This window comes from Dioscorea cayenensis, chromosome 20 (assembly GCF_009730915.1).
Source record: "Dioscorea cayenensis subsp. rotundata cultivar TDr96_F1 chromosome 20, TDr96_F1_v2_PseudoChromosome.rev07_lg8_w22 25.fasta, whole genome shotgun sequence".
NCBI classification, from domain to species: domain Eukaryota; kingdom Viridiplantae; phylum Streptophyta; class Magnoliopsida; order Dioscoreales; family Dioscoreaceae; genus Dioscorea; species Dioscorea cayenensis.
In genome coordinates this window covers 20,243,539-20,263,179 of record NC_052490.1, presented here as the reverse complement: position 1 = coordinate 20,263,179, position 19,641 = coordinate 20,243,539, and the positions used below count along the sequence as shown (strand labels likewise).

General features: G+C 41.7%; 1 non-coding gene and 1 pseudogene across 1 annotated transcript; both read right to left on the bottom strand.

Annotated features, from left to right (window-relative positions):
* Nucleotides 1–19,371, bottom strand: part of LOC120251335 — a 37,784-nt pseudogene extending 18,413 nt beyond the window's left edge.
* Nucleotides 9,099–9,205, bottom strand: LOC120252038. Its single transcript, XR_005533591.1, has one exon. It is a non-coding gene; the product is annotated as a small nucleolar RNA R71 (small nucleolar RNA).
* Nucleotides 19,372–19,641: the final 270 nt, after the last annotated feature.

Here is a 19,641-nt window from a genome sequence, read left to right as displayed (position 1 = left end):
TTGTTATAGTGGAAGAATTAATCTTCGCTCTCCAGAAATGAAGGGCTCCTGGCAATATCATCTAAGTAGATTTCACTAAGGCTTTCAACATGGTGGAGTGTGGTTACTTGGTTGATATATCGCATGCATAAGGGTTCAGACGTTGGGTGGGATAGGTTATGAATATCTTATGCATCTCTAAAGAGGGAATCCTTGTCAATGGCTTCTTGATAGGATATGTCAGATACCTTTGAGGATGAAGGTGGGGATGATCCCCTCTAGCCTCTCCTTTCCATGCTGATGATGAATGTATATTAGGTTCAATGTTCACACATGTGAGATTTAGCATTTGCATGTTAGTTACTTTGAATTTCTCTAGCATTATATATTATATTTGTTTATGTTTTTTTTTTCATTTTGTATTCGGCATGCACAATAACTTGAATCGAATTCTTTTTTTATTTTTGGTCATGAAAATAATCTATTGCACTTTGGAATTAGTTTTTCTTACGATAGTTGTGTTCACCTATTTTGATCAAGTTTGACCATGTCGACCCATTTGACCAAGTTTCAAAGATCAAAGCCAAACTTGAGTGTTTAAAGTAGATGACCTATGGATATGGGAGGCAATTCCATGTGAGTTGAGAGCAAGTTTCCTATCTTTCTTTAAACTTCTTTATGGGAGATTTTTTATGGCCATAAAACACATGTTTTGTACTTCTGATATTTATTGATTTACATATGGATATTTTCAATTAATTTACTTGATGTTAAGCAAATCATTTTTTTTAATTGTTTATTGCTATGGAATACTTTAGGACTCTATTTACCTACGCAGTCACCCTTCACTGAGTAATTTTGTTACTCACCCTTTCCCTTCTTCATCTTGGCACAGGTCGTGGTGTGGTCGATCGTTGTGTTGTGCAAATCTAGTATTGAATTCAACATCTGTTAGCCTAGGTTTGTTTGCATCTTGGGGTTTAGACCAATCTATTGGGCATGTTGTATGTTTTATCTCTAGTTGTGTGTATAGGATTTGTGTGTGTTGTAGTGACACTGGGTATCAAGGGAGTGTTGTATGTATTTAAATTCACTATTATATGTTTTTGATATGTGGATTTGTTTATTTATTTTTGTGTCAGCAAAGGTCCTGATGCCTTGCCTCAACTTGAGGGTGGGGTAGGATTTATCCCATCTCAAGTTATATGAGCAGTTGTCCTGAGAGGGGCTAAGTGGCCCCATTTTCAAAAGTAGAGGATGGGATATGATTAAGATTGACCTCGTATAGCTCTGTGAGGTCTTCTATTATGAGAGAACCAACTTAGAAAGAATTAATTGGGAAAGTATCACGCTTATTCCTAAGCCTAATCAAGATAAAGGAAGGTCAGCCTAATCAACTCTGCACTAAAAATGCTCTCTACACTACTAGCAAATCGACTAAGGAAGGTCATTAATTCCTTGGTGGGCAATGAACAGTCAGCCTTCCTCAAGGGAAGATTTATTCAAGATAACATTGCCACTGTTGAAAAGCTAATTTTTAGTATCCATAAATGAAGGTTTCTGGGGCATATCTTGAAAGTTGATTTCGCCAAGGCCTTTGAAAGTTGAAAATAAAGTGCTTCGGCGAGAGATGGGTAGGATGGATTCAGTGCATTTTATTTTCCTCGAAGGTTTCTATTCTCGTTAATGGATCCCCAAACGGTTATGTTCACTATCAAAGAGAGTTACGACAAGGATACCTGTTATTGCCATTGCTTTTTGTATTAGTTACTGATATGTTGAGTTCGATGTTCTCACATGCACTAAGATCCAAGGTTTTGGTCGGTGTGCCTCTGGGTAGGTTTATTATGCAATCTCCATTATGCTGATGGCCTTTTAGTATTAACCACGGGTGGTCTTGAAGATCTAAGAATCGTGAAATTAATTTTATACCTATTTGAAGGTATGATAGGTCTCGAGACTAATTTTTCTAAAACATGTTTGTGCTCAAGTAATGTGGGTGAGCTTCTGCAGCAGGCGACTACCTATTTGTTAAATTACAAGGTTGGGTCACTTCTAGTAAGTTACCTAGGTATTCCCATTTTCAGGTAGAAGGCCCATAAAGCAAGATTGGGAGGAGCTTGTTATAAAAATCAGAAGAAGTCTTTCTTCTTGAAAAGTGCAGAACCTCTCTTTAGGGGGTCAACTTACTCTGATGAACTCGGTGCTCTCAGCTCTCCCAACCTATTGGATATCTATATTTAGGCTACCATGCTGGGTCATAAAGGATTTTAACCATATAAGAAGAGATTTCTTGTGGTCAGGAGTGGATATTAACCATCCGAGGTGGTAATTGGTTCGTTGGAAGAACATATGTCGACCTTGTGATCAGGGCAGTTGGGGCATTTTGGATCTTCCTCATTTCAATTAGGCTCTATTGCGAAATTGGTGGTGGAAATTCTTGATGAATTTTATTTGGTGTGGTGCGGACGTGGGTCAATTCAACTATGGTTTAACCCATTGGAACATGTTACCAAGACAAATGGATAGGATTTCCTTCTTTTGGAAAGGAGTTTCTAGTTGTCTACCTGCTCTGTGTAAGTGCAGTCATTCTATCATCAACACGGGTTCAGAGACTTTCTTTTGGCAAGATCATTGGCTTAATGGCAGGGCACCCATGTATGTGTGGCTGGAAGTTTTTAGAGGATCTCAGTTTGTTAGTTGCATAGTTCAAGACCTTGCTTTGCTCTTAGATTCTAACCCTTTTGTTAGTGTTCAAGATATTTTACCATCAAAGACCAACTATGCTCGTCAATTGGGAACACAGGGATAAGAAATAGTAGATGCTCATTGTGAATGGCACCTTCTCAGTCAAGTCTTTCTATAACTTTTTTAATGATGGGGACGCGTAGTTCGATGGCCAAGGTTGTCTAGCGTAATACTTGTCCTAAGAAAATCAATATCTTTAACTGGCTCATTTGAAAACCAAGATACTCTATCTTGAGAATTTGGAGTTAAGAAGGTGTAATAGGCTTCCAACTACCACATGTGTGTTGTGCCATTTTGAGATTGAGTGTATTAATCATCTCTTCCTTGCTTGCCCCTTCGCTAGGCAGGTGTGGGAATATTTTGTGAAACTTCTTCAGCTTCCTGATCCGCCGCTCTCTATGTGTGATCTCTGGAGTTCTTGGTGGACTCTTCTGATTCTAGCAGGGATATTAGGGCTTTAGTCATGAAATCGTTTGTATGGAATATTTGGCCTGGTAGAAATGATTACATTTTTAGCGCTACTATTTTGCCTACGCATGTCATTATCTTGAAAATTGACCACATGATTTTGTCGTGGTTCTCAGCAGCGTTAGAGGACTCTAAGGTGAAGTTGGAAGATTCCATTTCTACTATCCGGCACAACCTTAAGTTTTTGTGACCTCGTATAGAGGAGTTTAGTGGGACTCAGGTTACTGAGGAGACGCATGATTTTCTCCTCGCACCAGTTTTCTAGTTCCATTTTTCTGTTTTTGTTCTTCGTTTAGTGTGGAAGTCTGCTCTTTTGTATTTTGGGTTGTTGTTTCCACTTCTTGTACGTTGCTTGTAGTTTCTAGGCCTCTCGCTAGTTAGTAGAGGTTTTTGCTTTCTAATTGAAGTGATTTATCCACTTTCTTTTAAAAAAAAAAATAGTAGGAGAATAGTAATTAAATAAAAAAAGTGATGCACAGTCAATCCCTTTACTTTGGACCACTTGGTTACTATCTCTAACCTCTCAACACCGAATCCTCTGGGACCTCATCTCCCGAGCAATCTTGTGGAATATATGGATTGAACGAAATACTCATATTTTTCACTTGAATGCTTTATCGCAATATAACATTATTTTTAAAACTGCTAATATGGTTCTTTCTTGGTTCTCAACAACTGCTGATAGACATCAGCAATGACTCAATGAAGCTTCTCAAAAAATTAAGCCCTCACTCAACTTCCTTAGCGCTAGAGTCTCAAATTCAGTTGGCAACTCCAACCCTGATGTTGCTCAGGAGTAGGCATTCCTTCTGTTTGTCTAGGCAAGCCTGAGATGCCAGACGATGTCTTCCGCCTACTTAGATTCTTCTTCTCGGTTGTCCTTTTTCTTCAGTTGTTTTTTGTATCTCCTCACCTTTGGTGAAAGGTGTTTCCTACTTTGTACTGTTGTTCTTTTTTTCAATAAATATGTGGTTTATCCACATTTATTTCAAAAAAAAGTGATACACAGGAGAATACGAGTGTGACAACGCCCCATACGCTGTTTGCCCCCAAATGGCCAATATTTTAATCTAATCTCATTGCTATCATATTCATAACCATCAATGCTTAATGCGAGTAATAAAAAAGAAATAAGCCCGCTTGTGGATGAAGTGTCTTCTTCCTCTTCAATATTTGTACTTACTGTAGACTCCATCCAGGGCTCATTATATTTTGATGAACTCCCCATCTGCTTATTGTTATGAGAGAGTATCTCAAAGGCCCCAACCCAAGTGCTGAGAACACTATTTCAACCTGTGCCTTTCTTTGGTAACACCGGTACTGGCTTCTTGCCTTCAATGATGTTCACTACCGCCGGTATTGTAGGCCTAAGAGATGGAGAAGAATTGGTGCATGTGAGAGCTAAATTCAACAGCATCACTGCCTCTTCCTTCGAGTAGTTTGGGCCTAGACTCTTGTCAACAACTTCAACTAACCTAAGATGGGTTGGGGTATCGTGGCAATGTCCCCCATGATATGGTACATGGGTAATCTTGTATCTGGATAGGGTTAGAATTTTATTAATCATATAATTTATATCCAGATATGGTTAGGCTTTTACCTATAAATTCATATAATCTTGGCTTTTTTTTTAATGAATAACAAAAATATTGCTTCTCCTCTTCTAAGGATGTAGGCACACCGCCGAATCTCGTAAATCTTGTGTGTATAAGTTAACAAAGTATGGCTTTATGACCTACTAATTTAGGCCACAAATTCTAGCCAACTCCTCATCATAACTTGAAAAATCACTCTGTAGCAATTCCATGCGTAACCATGTCTAGTTTCAGTCCATTCATTTCTTCTATATCCCTATCTTGTATTTTCTTGAGTCGTATCCTTTCCCTTACCGATAGCAGCCATAATCAAAGAGAAATAACCAAAACACAACCCAATTATGCCTAGATTAAGTAAAATCATAAGAGAAATATTCATTTCCCATAATTCAATTAATTATCAACATCAAACCTAGTCCTTAAAGCAATGGTTCATAAGAATAGAGAAACCACATGATTTTGTTTTCAAAGGAAATCAATCATTACATTGACCCACTCACCAAACTTGAAGTTTTGTATTGCAACTTCTTTCCCTTCCTACTCTTCTTCTCCTTCCCATCATGCCGGTCCTTCAAAACCAAAAAGTTTTCATTCAATTCCCTAATGTTGCTCAACATCTCTACTTTTTTCCCTTGATTAAAACCATAGAGGATAAAAATCAACTCTTGGGTCGACATTGAAAATGCTACAGTGTTGACTCTAGTGTTATAGGAATGGATTTGTTCCACCTATAGCAATGGGTCTCAAAATCGGCAGTAATGCGCTGCAAAAATAAGGATTTTATAGCTAGCTTTGATTATGCAAATATAAAGATCAATGCGGCTAGGGCATACTTAATTAGTTAATTTGGAAGACTTTAATTAAACCCTACTTGGAAAATGATGGTGGAAGATTGTAACAAGAGTAAATTGGTCCAATAACCAAGTTGTCCTCAATAATTATTATAAGAACGGCTTCCCCTAGAGTATCACAGATAACCTGCTAACTTTTAGAGTCTATGTGACACTGGTGATCAAGGAGGAGCAACCACACTGTTTTGGCTAGATATCTGAATGAATGGCTACACGTCATGGATACACTATCAGTCTCTCAATCCATCTCACTTCCAACTGACCAAATCCAAGGTACGGAGATCACAAGGCTATGCTCCTTCCTCTCAAAGAGGAATAATGATAAACTTTGGAGATTGTCTAATAACAATGCCTTTACACTCAAATCCTTTTATCTGTTCATCAATGATGGTGACCAATGATGTGTAATTGCTCCAATTATCTAGAAGGGTAACAACCATTAAAAGATAAAAAAAAAAAACATTAAATGGTTCAATTGGGATAACAAGATTCATACATTAGAGGCAACCTATTCAACAGGGAATGCAATAAACTCCAAACGATGACATGCATTCTATACTACTCTTGGATTGAAACCACTGATCATCTTTTCATAATACGCCAGTTTGCAAAACATCTTTGGAACTATTTTTGTCATATCTATGGCTTGGGGAACTACCCCTACTGCATGTCTAACCCTTGGGCCTCTTGGAGGAATAACCACGGGACGAGGGGCAACGGGAAAGTGGAGCTTGCTTGTGCGAGCCCTCTTTTGGAACATTAGGCTTGAACAAAATTATCACATTTTTAATTCCAAATCACATTAGCCAATGACCATTATGATCAAATTAATCATGCTTTACTTCAGTGTATGTTTGCAGAGCTCGAGGCAAAATGACTAAAGCTAGAAAATACATTTAGCTCTGCTAAACACAACTTAGATTTCTGGGATCCTGATTGTGTGATTGATAAGTGCTTGTGCGATAAGAATGCGAAGCGTTCTTTCCTTATGATTTGCATTACTTTTGTTGGGTTTTAGCATTAATATGTGTGCATCTATGTTCTTTTACGCAGAATGGGTTGTGAAGACGAATGTTAGAGAAAGAAGCCAATGTGGATCATAATGCACCAATGTTGGAGGACATCTTGCTAAGGTTCAAACGCAAAGACATAGGTCGGATACGAGACGCTAGAGTGTGTGCCAACCTCTTTATCATTCAGTTAGCACAACCAATTGGAGGGGCACAAGGGCAGTCACACTTGAGCGTTCTGACTTGTGCACATAGAACAAGATCTCTACCAACTTGTCCGTTAATGAAGCAGCAAAGTGATCCACGACGTGGACGTGTGCCCGTTTACATTACCTCGATGAAATCAAGGAATCAGGAGTACTTTCGTGCCGGGGTTGTAGCAGGATTTATTGACAGCCAGTCGAAGAAGCAGGAAACAGAGAAGCCACATGGGCGTGTGGAATTTACACACGCCCGTGCGTTATTTCCACAGGGCCGTATGGAGTCTCACACGGGCATGTGAGATCCCGATTCCAGCCCTATTTAAAGCTGAATCAGCCTCGATTTCAGCATCTTTTGTTCTATCTTTTCTCGATCTTTCCCCCATCTTGAGAGAAGACTGCGGCTAGGGTTTTGAGAGGTACTGGCAAGGTCTTGGAGGAGATTCTACGGCTCTGACATCGCATCTCATTAGGAAGAAGGTTTGTAAGGGAGCCTCTGACAAAGGCGTATCTTATACCAGATGAGGAGATCGTTGCGACGAGTAGAGGACTCTCCACAAGACCATCGACATGACTATCAAAGGGGTTTTCCTATGGATTGTTTATCTTTGCATTTGATTTCATTATCGTTTGTATTAAACTTCATGGAGAGCTAAACCCCTAGTGGGTATTTGGGTATTTGTGAACCCTAGGATGTATTAGTTTCTTTGAATCTCTTTATTATGCTTTCAATTAATTGATGTGTTTGTGAGTTCCAATCTTGAATGCTTGTTGTTTGAATACTCCCTTAGAGTGACACTAGGGTTGAGAGTTCACCCGGTAATCCTTGTGAGTGAGTGACACACCACGAGGGTTAGACGAAGCTTGATTGGAGAGGATTGAGAGGGTGAGTCATGAGGTACAGGAGCGTCCCCTTTCCCCTCCGGTGTGATAGATTCTACCTCCGTTCCTCGAGTTCTTTGCGGCCACAATAGAGTGAATGGTCTAAGGGATGCCCCTCCGCTGGGGCCTAGTTGCGAGTGCAATGGAGTGAAGCGTTGAGGTGATTTTAGCATCTAGGGCTTAATTGTGGCTAGGGACCTTTCTTCTTGACCAAAGGGTTAGGTCTATACTTAGGAAGAGATTTATCACTTGGAATCCCTAGAACTCATTGCAATTCTATGCGAGTGCGAGGTGTTGAAATTGTTTGATTTCTCCTCCGGGACATGTGTAGAATTAGGCATGATTGACCTTAGGTTTGGGATCATGTATTTAAGGATGTCCACGACTCACCATTGCATTAGTTAGGAAGCATAATAGAGGGTTCTTGCACTTGAAACTATTGTCCTAGGGGGAACAATACCCGGGTACCCCATCTTTATCAATTACCTTACCTTCTCCTTCCTCGTACTTTCTCTTTTGTTTATTTTACTCTTGTTACTTCACATCTTTCGACACACAAATCACTATTCCATCTTTCACTTAGCTAAGAAGCAATATAAGTATTTTTACTCCCTACTCCCTCTCTGGATACGATACCCCCACTCACCTGGGGATTATTACTTCGATAACTCCGTACACTTGCGGAGCACCCTGTCAAGTTTTTGGCGCCGTTGCCGTGGAGTAGGCGTTTAGAGATACTTTGCACTTTTATTTTCTTAGCTATTCACCCATTCATTCTAATTCACATATTCTTTTCTATCATCGTTCTGATTTGGTTTCTTTCCTTTGTGCAGCTTCAGGTTGATGACCCGAGGGAACCCCTCAATATTGATTGAAGGAGATCCCGAGCTTGAAAGAACACTTAGAAGAAAAGGGAAAGAACCTGTGGAAGAACAGTCTAATTTAGCTGATTTGTAAGTTGAAGGTTCAGACAATATGGCAGAACAGAATGAGCAGTAGAGGACACTCTCTGAATATGCTAGACCTTCAGTTTTGGGGACACAATCGAGTATTGTGCATCTCCCGATTACAGATTAGAATTTCGAGTTGAAGCCGGCATTCATCCACATGTTGCAGCAATCCGCACAGTTTAATGGTTTGGCCGATGATGATCCAAACAGTCACATAGAGAATTTTCTTGAGGTGTGTGATATGCTCAAGATCAACGGAGTAACGGATGATGCCATCAAGTTGAGAGCCTTCCCATTTTCCCTAAAGGGAAGAGCAAAGCAGTGGCTACACTCATTACCTAAAGCCTCGATCACCACATGAGAGGAGATGGTAGAAGCTTTTCTTGGCCGTCATTTCCCTCCCGGAAAATCTGCAAAGCTTAGGAATGAGATCTCATCCTTTGTACAGTCAGAATTGGAGTCTCTATTTGAGATGTGGGAAAGGTTCAAGGAGCTCCTGCGCAAATGCCCACAACACGGATTCCCGGAGTGGATGATTTTTCAGACCTTTTACAACGGTTTGAATTAGAGTACGCGGCAACTTTTGGATGCAGCAGCAGGAAGTACCTTAGGTAGCAAGACCCCCGATGAAGCCCGACAATTAATTGAAGAAATGGGTCTAAATAGCTACCAGTGGAATGTTCGAGAGAAGAAGAAAGTGGCCGGACTCCATGAGATTGATGTAGTAACGTCATTGGCAGCTCAAGTTGAATCATTGAGTAAGAAGTTTGATGTCCTAACTACAAATAGAGTGGCGGCCGTGACAACATGTAATGGATGCGGTGGGGGACATGCTTCCTCCGATTGCCCGATCTCCATTGGTGATGTATCTTCGGTTGAGAACGTTGATTTTGTGGGTAATGTAATGAGGAACCAAGGGAATCCATATAGCAACACCTACAATCTGGGTTGGAAGAATCATCCCAATTTTTCATGGAGCAACCAAGGTCCATAGAAGGCCATGGGGCCGCCGGGTATCCAACAACAACAACAAGCCCCAAATGTCGAGAATAGAGTTAATGGTTTGGAGACCCGCATGATCGATTTAGAGAAGGCCTTGACCAGATTTGTGCAATCCTCGAATTCCTGGTTTGAGTCAGTTGAGGCCACACTTCGCAATCACACCGCTTCCTTGCACAATCTTGAGAACCAAGTCGGACAAATTGTGAAGACTCTAGCGGAAAGATCACAAGGAAGTTTACCGAGCAACACTGAGACGAATCCTAGAGAGCCATTAAAAGCGATCACTTTGAGAAGTGGTCGCGAGGTTGAAGGTAAGCTACCAAGTGAGAAGCCCATTGTACACGCACCCGAGGTCATAGAGGTTGAAGAAGAACCAAGCAAAGAGAAGGAGGTGGCACCTCCACCCTTCAAGCCAAGAATTTCTTATCCCTCAAGATTGAAGAATGACCAAGCGGATAAGCAATACAAGAAGTTCCTAAGTGTATTCAAGCAACTCCACATCAACATTCCTTTTGTTGAGGCATTGGCTCAAATGCCTAAGTTTGCTAAATTCTTGAAAGATTTGTTGACCAACAAGAGGAAGTTAGAGGAGAGTGCTTCTGTGATTCTAGATGCATCTTGCTCGGCGGTTTTACAAAAGAACATGCCGAACAAGAAGAAAGACCCGGGGAGCTTCATCATTCCGTGTAACATTGGCAATCTAGGTGAAGAAATGGCATTGGCAGATTTAGGGGCAAGCATCAATGTCATGCCATACACCTTCTTTCAGAAACTAGGCTTGGGAGAGCCTAGGCCCACTCGGATGACTTTACAATTGGCGGACCGAACGGTGCGACATCCGAGGGGTATCATCGAAGATGTGCTTGTTAAGGTGGACAAGTACATATTTCCTGTCGACATTGTGGTGCTAGATGTCGATGAGGATGCGGATGTACCATTGATACTTGGGAGACCGTTCTTCCGAACTTCCAAGGCATTGATTGACATGGATGGCGGGGAGCTAATTTTGAGAGTTGGAGATGACAAGCTCACATACTGCCTCGCTGAAGCCATGCGGCATTCTCTTGACTTTGATGATACTTTATACTTTCTAGACACTACTGATGAGATTATTGATGAATATGTGCAGGAAATGTTTAATCCAGACCCGTATGAGGGTTTGTTCAACCGAGAGGAGCAGATTGAAGAAGTAATGATGCTTGGTTCGAATGAAGAGGTACCGTCTACCCCGGGGATCCTAAAGAAGGTGATCCGGAAAATGAAGAGGGCAAGGAGACACCACCGGAAACAATCCAAGACTGTTGGAGGTGTGCCCAAGCCGAGTGAGTTCCATGAATCATTGCTAGGTGGTCCGAAGCCCGATAATTCGCCCTCTATGCTCAAGAGACTTTGCTCATCATGCTTTCAAGCCATGGGAAAGAGGGTAACCTTCATCTATGAACCCCCGTGAGGTAAGACGAGGTACGTCAAGCTTAGTGACGTAAAACAAGCGCTTCTTGGGAGGCAACCCAAGTGTTTACTGTTTTTGTTAGTTGTAGTTAGGTTGCATGAATAAATTATTGAGTGTTGGTGTCCTCATTTTGAACTAGTTGTGTTGCATTCATCTTGGTGGATTTATATATCATCGTGTGTTTTCATGAGCAGTTGGCGAAGATTTGGTCGCTTGAGCTTGTTTCTATTGTTTTTCACTGGTATTTGTTGCATAAAAAGGGCAGGCTCTGAATGTGTAACATGTTCAGAAAATTTCTGCAGAGCCTGTAGAGTTTTTCAAGTCATCCAGAGAGAACACACGGGCATGTGGAATTTCCATATGCCTGTGGGGTTGTATTGCGAGCTCATCCAGAGAAGACAAAGGGGCGTGAACACCCCTGTGAGCGACCCTGCGATTATCACACGGCCGTGCATAATTTCCGCACGGGCGTGTGTCGTTCTGCAGAGACTTAGAACATTTTCCCGAGAGCACACAGGGGCGTGAACTTGCCCCTGTGGGCAACCGTGTGATATACACACGGGCGTGGGTATTTTACACATGCCCGTGTGGGATTCTACAGACGATCCCTTCTCTATCCCGAGAGTGCACAGGGGCGTGCGAATGCCCCTATGAGTTGAGCTTGTGAATAAACACGGCCGTGCGGATTTTCCGCACGGGCGTGTAGAACACTTAGAGAATTCTCTCGGTTGAACAGAAAGCGCACAGGGGCGTGTGGCTGCCCCTGTGGGTCGGGCGTATGGGCATGGAGAATTACCACACGCCCATGCGAGTATTCTCAGAGTCAGCATGTGCTATCCCGAGAGAGCACATGGGCGTGCGTTTGCCCCTGTGGCTCTCGCCTGCGGAGGAACACGGGCGTGGGTAATTTCCGCATACCAGTATGTCGGCACAGAATCCCAAGAGACGCGAATTTTCCTTTAACAAGCTTGTGGATTCTCTCATTCCTCATCTCCCGGCATCTGAAACCCACTTCTGATCATCTTTCCGACCTCTAACCATTGTTTTGGAGGAGTTTTCTTCACATATTGCGCTGATTTTCAAAGTGTTAGAATCTATTTCATCGGTAACCTTTTTATCCTCTTTTCTTCGTTAACTTTTGTTTTCATGAATCACATATTTTTATATGCATGAAATTTCAATTTACATCGTATCATGCATGCTTGGGAAACATCTGGGTGTAATTTTTAGTCAAATTATTGAGGATTGATGCATACCTGTTCGGTTTTTCACGCACTGCAGATCCACACGGGCGTGTGTAATTTCCACATGCCCGTGTGGAATTCTGCAGTATACTACTTTTGAGTTACTTTAATCATTTTCCTCATCATGCTCCACAGATATGGCACCTTGAGTGAGGGCGAACGAAGTTAAGCCTCTTAGAGACACTCCACCCGAGCCCGTCCACATGGAATTCTCAACTCTCGAGCATCAGGCTCGATTTGAGAGATTATCAACACTTGGCTTTGGTCAAACACATTTTGTGGATTTGCAAGTGTTGAGAGATATTTAGCAGGGTGATGAGCTAGCTGATGAGATCGATGAGATGCTAGCAGTAGGAAGCTGGAGGAGGTTATTGACTATCCGCGAGCCAGCTTACCGCGCATTGACACTAGAGGTTCTAGCGTCCTTTGAGTTTTATCAGATGCATGGGAGACTTAACACTATGGAGGCTATACAGATTCGGGCATTTGGACATTCATTCTCCATGAGTGTCACTGAGTTTTCGATTAGGATGGGCTTGTACGATGTTGCATATACAGGTACAGAGGAGTATGGGCGTTTGCCTGCGGATTTCTCCGCGTCAGTGACTTCACACCATGCGTACAGGATCCTATGTGGACATGGGCAGTATGAGCCGGGAATGTCGAAGGCCACCAACCTATCCCGGTTGAGCTACAGGTATTTGCATGCGGTCCTTAGCAGGTCTGTGTCTGGTCGACCCGATAACACAACTGCTCTGACTAGCCAAGATTTATTCTTTTTATACTCCATGGCCCGTAATGCGCCAATTCACTTGGGGCGCTCAGTGGCAGATGCTCTGAAGTATCAGGGTCAGTTTTCGAGAGTAGGTATATTATTTGCTGGCCCTTACATTACCAGGCTCATTTTAGGGATGGGTTTAATGTACGCCATACATGGTGCTGAGAGGACAGTTGTGCCTACCCCTCTTACGTTTGAGACACTCAGGGTGATGGGGTTGGTACGGAGATGTGGGCCTGGGCTTATATTATTGCTACAACTACCCCAGAGACCGCCGGGAGCGGAGGGGATACAGCTGAGAGTTCCCGACAGATTCCCAGACCCCTTGCAGCACCGGGCCCGTGAGCTCATGATCGTATTGAGAGGCTTGAAAGCAATGTGGGTGAGATTCAGATCGATATAGCGGAGCTCCGAGCTATTCAGGCAGTGCAGCACGCTGAGATGATAGACCGTTTTGGTATGATTCAGCAGTTACTGATGGGCAGGACACTAGCACGATCACATGCTCCAGCACCAGCGGATCCACCTCATGCTTCATCCTCACCAGCAGCAGCACCAGCAGAGGAGCCCGAGCATGGCACCGACACTTGACTTAGTTTCCTTATTTGCATTTTTATTTCTGGACTTGTTATCCTCAGAAAGGACTCTCCTTCTGAGTTTTAGTTTGTTTTGTCTCGAGTTATATTGCTTGCCTTATCTTTTATATACTCGAGTTTATTTTTATTTTATTGAGCTTTACTGAACCCCCTCGTGTATGCGTGCAGATGGTCTTGTCAGTATGGGAATTGAGAACTAGTCATGGGTACGGCAAAAGTGGGCCGTGTGAGCTTCACAACCTGATAAGTGTCTAAATGTAGGTGTTTTCATATATGTATCGTATGCACTTTGCATGTATTTTGTGAGGTTTGATGCCCGTTTCGCGCTTAATCGTCTATTATTTGCTTTGTAGGGCATATGGAAGCCATGGAGAACAAGAAGATATCATTTTGGCAAAAGAGAAGAAAAGCAGAATTTTCATACTACCCCCATACTACCCGAGTATGGGGGCCGTTTCTGCTATGTAGCATGGATTGATTTGGGGTTCGTCCGATTTCCATACTACCCGAGTATACGGGCCGTATGGAGGCCGTATGCACCCGTATGGAATGCGAATCTAGGGTTTCTCGAGTGCTATACGACCCCTCATACGACCCCTATACGGCCCGTATGCCTCGGGGGGTATATATACTCACTTTTAGGGCTGATTAAGGGACTTTTTGCTGGCCGACTTTTGGGAGATCATTTTGGGAGATTTTGGGCGACCTTGGGGAGAAGAAGAAGGGCAAGAAAGCTAGAAGATCATTCAAGCCCAAGGTCCAAGGCTCTCAAGGCAAGAAGGCAACATCATTCAAAGGGGAGATCGATCACGACTTGAAGGAAGGAGAACCGCGGCTAGAGGAAGCGTCATTCGGCATTCCTTTGGCGGGGGAAGCGTCATTCGGCATATTCTCGTCTCATCCTTCACCATTTCATCTAGGGAGTGTCATACTATGTCTTTGTTTCATGTTTTGCTTGATTGTATGCTTTGTTATGAGATGATGACACACTAGACCCCCAAGGCCACCGGGTGTCGGTGAACCTTGGGGGGTTTTATCATGTATTTTGGATGATTACTTGTTAATTCTATGCTTGGGTATGTTTGAGATCTAATCCATTGTTTTCATGCTAAGTGTTACACCAAGGAGAAATCCGTAGCTCTTTTATGAATGATGCATGTAGATGTGACTTGCTCGCATGTATTAGGTCATGAATGGATTAGAAGGGGATACTTGTATCATCACGCCGAGAAATTGGGTGTTTGGTAGCCCTCCATGTAGGTTTAATCTGAAGAAGAGTAGGTTTATTCCTAAGCGAGATTTCCTTGTACTTAATGCAATCGTAGGAATGTAGATTTGGAAGAAATTCCTATCTATGTTCGTATGGGATTAGGGTTCAATCGCCGAGAAATTGGGGTTGTTCTAATCTTGGAATCTCATGGTCCAATTTACCCTTGCATCTTTAAATCATCATCCATGTTGCATGATAACCCCTCAAGGGGATCCACATCCATAGGCCTTTGCACTTCATTGATTCTCTTGCTTGCTTATTGCTTGTTCTCTCTAATTTGCTAGCAAATCTTGTGTTTAGTTTTATTTGTATTTAGTAGAGTAAATCCATCACTTAAGATCTTAGGCTAGATAATAGCTCGAGAAGGAGTAATAGGAGATCCTTAGCCCCGTGGAATACGATCCTCGTGTCTTTGCACGAGGTATTACTTGGCGATCCCGTACACTTGCGGGGAAGCGATCACAACCCTTTAGAACATCACTCCCAAGGATTTAGCTCCATTCAAATGCAACACTAGGAGTAAGGGGAGTATTGTTTCAATTTCTTCTCCCACATTTGCACTTTATTAATATCTATCTTTTGAGTGAGCTTGCACATGTACATTGAGGACAATGTACAACTTAAGTGTGGGGGGGAGTTCATAGTGCACATATCTTTTACATGATTTTTTATTGACACATATGCTTACATAGCCAATGATGGTTCACCTTAGTTGCAATAATGGTATTCTTTAGTTTAGGAGAATTTTTAACATTGAATGTTTTCATGCTCTAATTCTTGCTTAAATTTGTAGGAATTTTTGCCCGATTTATACTTGTTGCACTACTCACTCTTTAAACTCTTTTGGAAACTCAAGTTTAATGTTAAAGGGACTAGTTTTAGTTTGTTTTTCGTGTGTACCTCAAAAAAAAAAAAAAGTTTTATTGTTTAGTTATGCTTGTTGGGTGGAAAGAGCTACCTCCTATGATGTGTGAAGCTACTCTCATAAGTCGGATACTTGTTATGCCCTAATGAGAGAAAGAGCTATCTCATGGGAAGTGTGAAAGCTACCACTCCGGTAGAAAGAGCTACCTCTTCGAAAGTGTGAAAGCCACCTTAGGCCGCTTGAGAAAGTGCTACCTTCGAGGATGTGTGAAGCTACTACCGTTGTGAATATTGTTGGTACTTTCTATAGATAAATAAGTCCCTTATACCTAGAACTTTGAGGAGTATACTTTGGGTTGACTTGAGTGAGTCCACACACTTACACGATTTCGGGTTTATTGTCCTTTTTGATTCAAGTTTTTAGCTAGAGCATTGATTTTTCGTATTTAGTGTTGAAATTTCCCTTGCTATTAGAAAGCTTTCTTTGCATGCTTTGGTGAACCTAAGGCCAAGCACTTCCAATATTTCCTTCATCTATGCATACAATGCTTTAATTTTTGCTTGAGGACAAGCAAAAGCTTAAGTGTGGGGGAGTTTGATAAGTGCTTGTACGATAAGAATGCGAAGCGTTCTTTCCTTATGATTTGCATTACTTTTGTCGGGTTTTAGCATTAATATGTGTGCATCTATGTTCTTTTACGCAGATGGGTTGTGAAGACCAATGTTAGAGAAAGAAGCCAATGTGGATCATAATGCACCAATGTTGGAGAAAATCTTGCTAAGGTTCAAACGCGAAGACATAGGTCAGATACGAGATGCTAGAGTGTGTGTCAACCTCTTTATAATTAAGTTAGCACAACCAATTGGAGGGGCACAAGGGCAGTCACACTTGAGCTTTCTGACTTGTGCACATAGAACAAGATCTCTACCAACTTGTCCGTTAATGAAGAAGCAAAGTGATCCACGACGTGGACGTGTGCCCGTTTACGTTACCTCGATGAAATCATGGAATCAGGAGTACTTCGTGCCGGGGTTGTAGCAGGATTTATTGACAGCCAGCCGAAGAAGTAGGAAACAGAGAAGCCACACGGGCGTGTGGAATTTACACACGCCCGTGCGTTATTTCCACAGTGGCCGTGTGGAGTCTCACACGGGCGTGTGAGATCCCGATTCCAGCCCTATTTAAAGCCGAATCAGCCTCGATTTCAGCATCTTCTGTTCTATCTTTTCTCGATCTTTCCCCCATCTTGAGAGAAGACTGTGGCTAGGGTTTTGAGTGGTATTGGCAAGGTCTTGGAGGAGGTTCTACGGCTCCGACATCGCATCTTATTAGGAAGAAGGTTGGTAAGGGAGCCTCTGACAAAGGCGTATCTTATACCGGACGAGGAGATCGTTGTGACGAGTAGAGGACTCTCCACAAGACCATCGATACGACTATCGAGGGGGTTTTCCTATGGATTGTTTATCTTTGCATTTGATTTCATTATCGTTTGTATTAAACTTCATGGAGAGATAAACCCCTAGTGGGTATTTGGGTATTTGTGAACCCTAGGATGTATTAGTTTCTTTGAATCTCTTTATTATGCTTTCAATTAATTGATGTGTTTGTGAGTTCCAATCTTTAATGCTTATTGTTTGAATACTCCCTTAGAGTGACACTAGGGTTGAGAGTTCACCCGGTAATCCTTGTGAGTGAGTGACACACCACGAGGGTTAGACGAAGCTTGATTGGAGAGGGTTGAGAGGGTGAGTCGAGAGGTACAGGAGCGTCCCTTTTCCCCTCCGGTGTGATAAATTCTACCTCCGTTCCTCTAGTTCTTTGCGGCCACAATAGAGTGAATGGTTTAAGGGATAACCCTCCGCTGGGGCCTAGTTGCGAGTGGAATGGAGTGAAGCGTTGAGGTGATTTTAGCATCTAGTGATTAATTGTGGCTAGGGACCTTTCTTCTTGACCAAAGGGTTAGGTCTATACTTAGGAAGAGATTTATCACTTGGAATCCTTAGAACTCATTGCAATTCTATGCGAGTGCGAGGTGTTGAGATTGTTTGATTTCTCCTCCGGGACATGTGTAGAATTAGGCATGATTGACCTTAGGTTTGGGATCATGTATTTAAGGATGTCCATGACTCACCATTGCATTAGTTAGGAAGCATAATAGAGGGTTCTTGCACTTGAAACTATTGTCCTAGGGGGACAATACCCGGGTACCTCATCTTTATCGATTGCCTTACCTTCTCCTTACTCGTACTTTCTCTCTTGTTTATTTTACTCTTGTTACTTCACATCTTTCGACACACAAATCACTATTCCATCTTTCACTTAGCTAAGAAGCAATATAAGTATTTTTACTCCCTACTCCCTCTGGATACGATACTCCCACTCACCTGGGGATTATTACTTCGACAACTCCGTGCACTTGCGGAGCACCCTGTCAGTGATCTTGGTGACACATTAGCAAGCAACAACCCCCCGAATGCGTTGGAGTAATCTATGATGCCTCTTGGGTGGATAGCTCCCTGGCCTGTTTGCCACTATCATTGTAGTTGTCATAGTCTCTCTTATCTATAATGTTCTTGGTGTACTTTTTAAATTTGTATTGATGGTGTCCATCCACCTCTAGTGGATTTGTTTTCACCTCAGTCTATCTTTCTCGTCTTGTGGGTTCTATTATTTTTGCTTTTGTACTAGTGTCTTGTTTCTCTAGTTTGTACTATTTCTTTTAGTGAAAGTCATGGTTTATCTACTTTCTCAAAAAGTAATAAAATAATAAATTTTAAAAAAATAAAAAGGAAATCTTACAAGAATAGATGCTCACTTTTTGCTACCCCAGAGGAGGGTTGTTCTTCCTCAAACATGACTTTATCCTACAAAGGAGAAGCATGTTGAGTGAAAACAAGAAACAAAGCTCTTTGAATGTAGGCTAAATGAAAGTGTAAAAATCTTACGAATTGTCATCTATTGATGAATAACTAGATACCATATTCCTTCGAGCATAAACCAATCGAACAATCAGTTACTAAAACCAAGTGATTAAGAGAAACAGAACCTGATAAATTGAATCCTTACAAACTACCTTTAGAGCAATGGTTTGGTGCATTGGCTGGGTTAAAACGGTTATAAGATATATCACTGTAATAATGTGTATCATGAGTGAGATGTACAACATAAGAGAGGTGATAATTAATGATTGAATCAAATTATTTTAATTAGCATAACATACATGTGAATTCCCCTTATCGATATCCAATCTGGTATTGCTCCAGTTAGCTTATTATTGTTAAGAAATCTGGTAAATGGTATTATTCAGTTGGCTTGCATAGGATCTAAGAGAATAAACTGAACATTGAGTTGCTGGGAGTAACGACAGATGTTAGAAATAGACTCAGAATAGGGTATCAGAAATAAACTCACAAGTATTTTAGATTTTGCAGGCTTTGTAAGCTGCCTGGAATCTGTCCAGTCAAGGCATTAAAACTCAAATCTCTGAAAGCAAAATTATTATATTAGCACAAGATTGTAAAAGTCAATTCACACGTATTAAACAATATGGGTGTGGTTTTGAATCACAAGGAGATTGGACAATACAAACATGCGTTCATGAGATAAATCCGCAAGATTCAACTAGGTGCTTAAGCTTAATGGTTCAATTAATTTTGTTCTCAAACCAAATAGAATTGTTTAATTTAGTCTTTGATGTATAACTCCACTGTACATTAGTTATTATTTATGATCATTATTCTAAGCTTGAGTTAC